This window comes from Lactuca virosa, chromosome 9 (assembly GCF_052849685.1).
Source record: "Lactuca virosa cultivar CGN04683 chromosome 9, Lactuca_virosa_CGN04683_v6, whole genome shotgun sequence".
NCBI lineage: Eukaryota > Viridiplantae > Streptophyta > Magnoliopsida > Asterales > Asteraceae > Lactuca > Lactuca virosa.
Window position 1 is genome coordinate 10,164,244 of NC_136434.1, and position 8,690 is coordinate 10,172,933.

Sequence of the window (8,690 nt, forward strand, 5' to 3'; positions counted from 1 at the left end):
TTTCCAAAGTTAGCCGAGAGGGTTCGCACCCTCCTATTTATAGGAGGCGAATGTCTTCGGCCGAAGGGAGGAGGGGCAGCTGGCGGCTCGCGAGAGGACCAGATGGCGCGCATGCGAGGGCTCCAGGTGGCTCGCTTCGGACGCAACAAGCGTCTTCGGATGCGAGGAGTCACCGGGTGACTAAGCAGCTTCGGACGACTCATCGCGACACGCGTCGGATCCGGGCGAGGGTGAGTCATGACGTCGGAAACGAGGCGGATACGGCATCGGACCAATCAGAAGGTGCCAGCGAGGCTGCGGTCCAATCAGAAATTGCCACGTGGATCAACACTATTCATGCGAAAATTAAATGAAAATGTGCCCAATCTTGTAAAATCCATAACTTTCTCATACGGGCTCCGTTTTTGACGTTCTTTATATGCACGCGTAGAGAAAATTATGCTCTACAACTTTCGTTTATACTTCGTCGGAAGATTTTGACTTTATTTTTTTATTATTATTTTTAACAGACCGGGACTGGTAAATCCGTTAAAAATTCATAACTTCTTCATCCGACGTCCGTTTTCGTCAGACTTTTTACCATTGTACTGCTAATGAAGAGACCTTCGATTCTCGTTTAGGTTGTGTCGGCTAAAAATCACTCGATCTAAAATTCGAGTTTTTAGCTGTCTACTGCTACGCTGAAACTTGTAAAAATCATAACTTCCTCATACGAAGTCAGATTTTGGCGTTCTTTTTATCGAACTTCTCGGTTTAACGAATACTACGACTTTCATTTAGATCACTAAGGCTAAAAAGTAGTTTATCAAAAACTCACTTTTTACGTCATTCGGCACTGTGCCGGTTTTATCGCAGATCTTCGATTGGTCATAACTTCTTCGTTATAACTCGGATTTCGACGAGGTTTTCGCCTACGTATTTCTAACGAGATTATATACAACTTTCATTAATAAAATTTTACTTATTTCAAAGTTTATATTTTCGCTAAATTTCACTATTTGGCTTTTAATTAGAATCTCATAAGACTTCCAATAATTTATGAGTGATTCTAAACATAGTTTTACTTCATTTCTAGTAAAAACTATCTGTTAGAACTTAACACTCAATTTCTCATAATATTTCATAATATTATTAACTTTTTAATTTACATAACACGATTTCAAAACGTGTATGTTACATGAGTTTTTGTCCTCAAGAGAGTTATCGTGAGGTTTATATTGGAATAGTGGCTGAGAAATGTTTAGTATATCGGGGAATATGTCACACCCCCGAACAAGACGGCGGAAACGTCTGGGGGCTCGTGTGACTAACAATTGAATTATCATCACAATGAATATAAATGAAACATAACACATTCATCACCAACATTACATATAACAACCTCATTGTTCACATCAAGTACATTGTTATAAGTTACATAATTTCAAAGTATTAAAAGTACGATGAGTGATGTTACACAAAATAATTCCCTACATTCTTGAAAATCTTCCTGCTTAACGATTACCTGAGAATACAAGTTATTTTAAAAACAGTCAACATATATAATGTTGGTGAGTTCATAAGTATGGTTGAATAAAAGTCTTTGTATCTTTCGTAAAAACCCAGAAAATCCGATATTTTCTGATTTATAACAATGTCGAGGTTCTTGTATCGTTAAATAAGTCGTTTTGCATTGACACAATCGAAGGGTTAATCTTCAAAATGTTAAATTTGGTATTGAATCTCTATATGAGCCGTTATAACCATGCATGATAATGACTAGGTTGCCCGTCTTGGAATTTTTCCAAATGCCGGTATTGCTCAAGATTTTGTCGCCCTAGACTGACCTAGTCTAGCTGTAGCGAACAGCTAAGGCGTGGGGGGTCACCCCGTATAGATCTATACACAAACTCTCGTTCTCCCTCCAGGAAACTCTAGTTATAACTACAGGCTACGATTGTACACTCAGAGGTGCCAACCGACATGTCTCACTAGATTCTTAACCCTTTGTACTATGTTTAATGTTTACGTGTATGTTGTATGTTTTCATATTCAAAAGGTACATATATAAGTATACGAAGTTCAATGATTATGCAATGGTATAGTTACGATCTACTAGCATGTGAATTCCATTCCAAGCCCAATTAGCATGTAAATGGACCACAAAGGCCCAATAACATGTAAGAGGGTAATTTGGGCACAATAGGCATGTGAGTGGACCACCAATGCCCAACAAACATGGACCCATAGCTCAGGCCCAAATTAACATGTAATGGGTCGCAAGGCCCAATAAACATTTCATGGAAAATATTGGGCTCAATATACACTTAAATGGGCCCTTAAGGCACATTGGCCATGTAACGTGGATATTAGACCCAATAAAATTGTTATCGATGTATTACGTCCATTTGTATTCATTTCGTTGTTTGTTTTAGTTCGAGGTTTACTGAATTGAATAAAAAAGTCCTCTTTTGTAAAAACGACGTTCTTGGCCAATAAGTCTCAAATTTTCAATTAAGGCCCAAAGTTTTGTAAAAATAACACTTTAGTCCATAATTTATAAAAATTTGTAATTTCGTCCCAAATGTTTAGAAATTCACGGATTTAATCCAAAAATTTATATTTTGACATTTATGGCCCAGTTTTGCAAAAAATTACATTTCTAGCCTCTTATTTGTAAAAATTGACACTTTCGGCCCAATTTTGATAAAAGTTACATTTTTGGTCTAATTTAGAAATAAATGTTATTTTCAGCCCTTAATTTGGTTTATATACATTTATGACTCAAACTTTGGCCAAATAACATTTTTAATCCCAAAACTTTATTTTTTTCGCAAATTTGGGCCCAAAACCGTGAGGCCCAAATGTTTGGCCCATTAAGTTCAAATTTACATTTTTGGCCCTTTGGAAAGTATGTTTATCATAAAAATCCCTTTTTTATACAAGTAGGACCTGTTTGGTCCCTATAAAAACATAAATGTCACTTTTTGCCCTTATCTTTTGTTTTCTTGACAATTTTGACCCTTAACAAGGTTTTTGTTGTAAACTTTTATATCTTAAACATATAATCACTTTTGACTTGATAATATGATGTATAAAGTGTCTTAGTTCATGGATCTTTGCTAAATGTTACTTAAAATATCGAGATTGTTAAGATCTAACACATTTTTACAAAATAAACTAAGAAATCACACAAGACATGCATAAACCACATAGATCTACACATTTTACTTGCATTCTCATCCAAAAATCATATGAAAACCGAAAACAAGGGGGTATGAACTCACCTTGCTTGTTTGTTCTCGGTTTGGTGAAGAAAAGATGGAGGTTTCGGCCCTAGCAAGCTTTCCTTGAGTAGATCTTGAACTTAGGGGATTTTCTAAGAGAATGATCACAAAAAAAGTGTTTAGAAGGAGTGATCTAGCATAATAATGAAGTTACTTAGCTTGGATGTGTGATGACTTACCTAGGATTGATGATCTTTGGTGAAGATCTTCTTGAAACACTTGGAAATCTTGAAAAATTGGATGGAAGGAAGGAGGGTGTTCTTGAGTGTTTGAGAGTGTTTTGAAAGAAATTTTGAAGATGTGTGTGTGTGTTTCTTGCTCTCGGTCGTGAGTAGAAGAAGAGAGGGGAAATATATGGAGTTGACTAATGGTGGTGGGATAGGTGCATGGGTACATGCACCCTTGCATGGATACCCAACAAATAAAGATTATGTGTCAAGGGTTAAGCAATCCTCCTTTTCCTTTCTCTTTTCTCTCTTTTTTTTTACTTGGGCCGAGAATGGCCTAATGGAATGAAGGAAAAATGGTGTTGGGCTTAATTTCTTGGCTTTGTTCGAATTTCCTAGGCCCAACAATACTTTTCGGCCCATTGGGCCTTCATTGATGTTCACGGCCCAATATGATGCAAAGGAATGAGTTTATGGCCCATTAGGGCTAATTAATCCATTTATGGCCCAATAAGACCCATTAGGGTTAGAATGAATCATTCTAGGCCCGAATGGTCCAAAATGTTATAGATTTATGAATTGGGTCCAATTAGAATCCAAATAGGGTTTCTAAGCCCAATATAGTTGAATTAAATGCTTATTGGTCCATTAGGCCCAATAAAGAAATTCTAGTCCATAATGGACTTAAACCAGGGTTCTTAGGGTTCCAGACTCTTTGTTGAACATGAGAGGTGAATTTAAATGAGCGCTGAGTGATATTTACTTAGAGTATGTGTTTTACAATTAATTGGGTGATTACACAAGAATAGAATTTCCTAGCTAAAATGCTAGTTGTGAGATCATCCCCCCGTTAGAGGGAATTTTGTCCCGAAATTCTTTTGAAAACTAGGATTGTGAAGGAAAGAATAAGTGAGGGTACTTTTGCTTCATTTGGTCTTCACGTTCCCACGTGAATTTCGGTCCACGTTTAGTGCTCCATCGAACCTTCACAATCGGAATGCGACTTTGCTTTGTACGCTTCACTTCCCTATCCATAATCTCGACTGGCTCTTCGACGAACAGAAGATTCTCGTTTATCTCAATCTCTTCCAAAGGGACGACAAGGGTTTCATCTGATAGATAATTTTTCAGATTCGAGACGTGGAACACCGGGTGTACGTTGCTGAGTTCGGCGGGTAGCTGCAGCTTGTAAGCCACTAGACCAATCCGGGCAAGAATTTCGAACGGTCTAATGTATTGCGGGTTCAATTTTCCTCGTTTCCCAAAGAAAATCATTCCTTTCCAAGGAGAGACCTTTTAAAAACATGCGATCCCCGACTTGAAATTCTAATGGCATTCGCCGCTTGTCAGCATAACTCTTATGTCGGTCTCGCGATGCTTGAAGTCGAGCTTTGATTTGGACTATCTTTTCGGTCGTCTCACGGATGATTTCGGGTCCTGTAAGAGCACTGGCTGGCAATTTCCCTTTTGCTAGTTGAGTGTCACACACCTCGGCCCAACATAGGGGCGATCTGCATTTTCGACCATAGAGTGCCCCGAAGGGAGCAACCTTGATGCTCGTGTGATAACTGTTGTTATAGGAGAATTCGATCAGAGGCAAGTGGGTATCCCATGACTTGCCGAAGTCAATCACGCAAGCTCGGAGCATATCCTCGAGTGTTTGGATGGTACGCTCACTCTAACCATCCGTTTGTGGGTGGTAGGCGGTGCTCATATCTAGCTGTGTTCCCATTGCCTTCTGAAGAGATTGCCAGAATCTTGAAGTAAATCTGCTATCTCGATCCGAGATAATAGATACTGGCACTCCATGGAGTCTCACAACCTCTTTGATGTAAATTCGGGTTAGCCTTTCCATCTTGTAGGATTATTTTATTGGCAGGAAATGAGCGGATTTTGTTAGTCTATCTATAATTACCCATATTGCATCCAACCCGCCAGTTGTCTTGGGTAATTTTGTCACAAAGTCCATGGTAATCCTTTCCCATTTCCACTCGGGTATCACTGGTTGTTGCAGTAGTCCCGAGGGCTTTTGGTATTCCACTTTCACATTGGCGCAAGTAAGACACTTACCCACAAAAGTGGCTATCTCTGCCTTCATATTAGGCCACCAGTATTGTTGCTTGATATCCAAATACATCTTATCTGACCCCGGATGAATAGAATATCGCGTCTTGTGGGCTTCATGCATGATTACTTCTCTGAATTCCCTTACTTTAGGAACCCAGATTCTATTCATGAAGTAGTGAGTTCCGTCATCTTTAACTTCGAGCTCCTTCTCCATTCCTCGTAGTGATTCACTAGCGATATTATATGGCTTCAATGCGTCCAATTGGTCTTCCTTGATCTGTGAGGCTAGATGAGATTGGATGGTGATTGATAGGGTCTTCACACGACAACTTGAATACTCCTTTCGGCTCAAGGCATCGGCTACCACGTTAGCCTTGCCTAGATGGTATTTGATCTCACACTCATAATCATTTAACAGTTCAACCCATCTTCGTTGCCTCGTGTTTAGTTCCTTTTGATTTAGAATGTGCTGGAGGCTCTTGTGGTCTGTAAAGATGGTGCACTTGGTACCATATAGGTAGTGCCACCAAATTTTTAAGGCGAAGACCACCGCCCCCAGTTCGAGATCATGCGTGGTATAATTTACTTCATGTGTTTTCAGTTGTCTGGATGCATAAGCAATTACCATACCGCGTTGCATAAGGACACAACCTAAACCTTGATTCGAAGCATCACAGTAAACTATGAAGTCTTCGGTTCCCTCCGGTAAGGATAGCACTGGAGCACTACAGAGGGCTTGCTTCAAGGTTTGGAAGGCGATCTCTTGCTTCTCCGTCCAGTTGAAAGGTACGCCTTTCTGTGTCAATGTGGTGAGGGGCTTGGCTATCTTAGAAAAGTTCTGAATGAATCTCCGGTAGTAGCCTGTTAGACCCAAGAATTGGCGAATCTCTGTTGGCGTTGTCAGAATTGCCCAACCTTCAATGGCCTTGACTTTGGAGGGATCTACATGGATTCTTTCCTGGCTGACAACATGTCCTAAGAAATTTACACTGCGGAGCCAAAACTCGCACTTGGAGAGCTTCGCATACAACTTTTCAGCTCGAAGGGTCTCTAAGATTTGTCGGAGATGTTGACTATGCTCTTCTTTGCTTCGAGAGTATACGAAGATATCATCGATGAAAACGATCACGAATTTGTCAAGGAATGGGTGACAGACTCGATTCATGAGGTCCATAAATGCAGCGGGGGCATTTGTTAGACCGAAGGGCATCACGACGAATTCGTAATGACCGTAACGAGTTCGGAAGGTCGTCTTAGGAATGTCCTCATCTCGGACTTTGAGCTGATGATAACCGGATCTCAGATCTATCTTTGAAAATTAACTAGCCCCTTGAAGCTGGTTAAATAGATCATCGATTCGTGGAAGTGGATACCGGTTTTTGATGGTGAGCTTATTCAGTTCCCTATAGTCAATGCACATCCTGAAGGATCCGTCTTTCTTTTTAACGAAAAGAACTGGAGCTCCCCATGGAGAGAAGCTTGGTCTTATGAATCCTTTATTCAAGAGTTCACTTAGTTGGCTTGCCAATTCTTGCATTTAAGCAGGAGCCAACCTATAGGGTGATTTGGCGATCGAAGTGGCTCCAGGCACTAGGTCAATTCAGAATTCGATTTGTCGTTCTGGGGGTATTCCCGGAAGTTCTTCTGGAAACACATCCGGAAAGTCACATGCTACTAGAATGCTTCGAATGCTTTCTTCCTCTTCGGTTTTATCCACCACATGAGCAAGGAATGCGTAGTTCTTCTTTTGTAGACACTTTTGTGCCTTGATACACGAGATAAGGCGAAGGTTTGCACCGGGTTTATCTCCGTAGATTATTAGGGTTTCGTGATTAGAAAGATGAAGGCGAACGGCCTTCTCGTGACACATAATATCGGCATGATGTGGGCTTAACCAATCCATGCCGATGATCACATCAAAACTCCTAATATTTACTGGCATCAAGTTTATTCGGAAAGAGTGGTTGTTTAGTGTTAACGTACATCAAATATAGATATCTTTGGTGGTTTCAGTTTTCCCATTAGCCATTTCCACCGTGAAGGCTTCATTGAGCTTCTGGGGTTGTTGATTTAGCAAGTATTTGAATTTATTACTAACGAAGCTTCGCTCCGCCCCACTATCAAATAAGATGCATGTATACGAGTTGTTAAGTAGGAACGTACTGGTGAAAACCATTGGGTCCTGCACTGCTTCACCCTGACCCATTGTCAGCACTCTCCCTGCCCCTCCTGTCCCATGATTGTTTGCGTTGGGGCAATTTCGCCTGAAATTCCCGGTTTTCCCACATCTGTAATAGGTATAACTGGCCCCAACATTGGTGTTGTTGTTATTGTTGCTGATGTTGTTGTTGTTGTTGTTTGGCATCTGGTTTTGTTGAAGCTGAGCCCTACAATACTTTGTTGTATGGCCCTTCCGGTTGCACCTTGTGCAAATCATCTCTCTGCATTCCCCGTGATGGTGGAAGTTACATTTGTTACACCTGGGAAGATTTCCTGAGTACTTCTTCGGAGCATTTGGCGTGGATGAGGTTGGAGCATGTGGTGGGGTGGTAGCTTGAGTTGCAGCATGGACCGTCACAGTTTGTTGCTTCTTAGATGATTCCAAGTTCTGTTTTCCCTTTCTCTTGTTGTTTCTCCTTTTCTTACTCTCTTCTTCCTTCTTACCCTCCACTTCCACTGTTTTGGGACCCTTCTTATTTCCATGATCATACAGTTTCTTGGCCAGTCTCTTGGCGCTATCAAATGTCTCAGGGTTTGCCACAATGACATTCCCTTGGATAGGTGCAGTCAATCCCCAGATAAACCTCTCAATCTTTTTCCTTTATGAGGTGATCATTCCGGGACACAAAATAGATAGCTCACTAAACCTGGATATGTATGCGTCGATATTGGAGTTTTGAACCGTGAGGTTCCACAACTCTTGTTCCATCTTCTGAATCTCACCTCTAGGACAATATTCTGCCAACATCATCTCCTTCAGCTCTTCCCAGGGCATCGCTTTCGCCACCGGGAGTGTCATGGCCTCTACGTGGCCATTCCACCAGGAGAGGGCTTGATCAATGAATGTGCAGGCTGCGAACTTGACCTTACACTCATCCGGACACCCGCAGATTTCAAAAACGGATTCTACTTTCTCGATCCATCGCTTCAGGGCTATTACGCCTCCTGTCCCATTAAAGGTTTGAGGTTT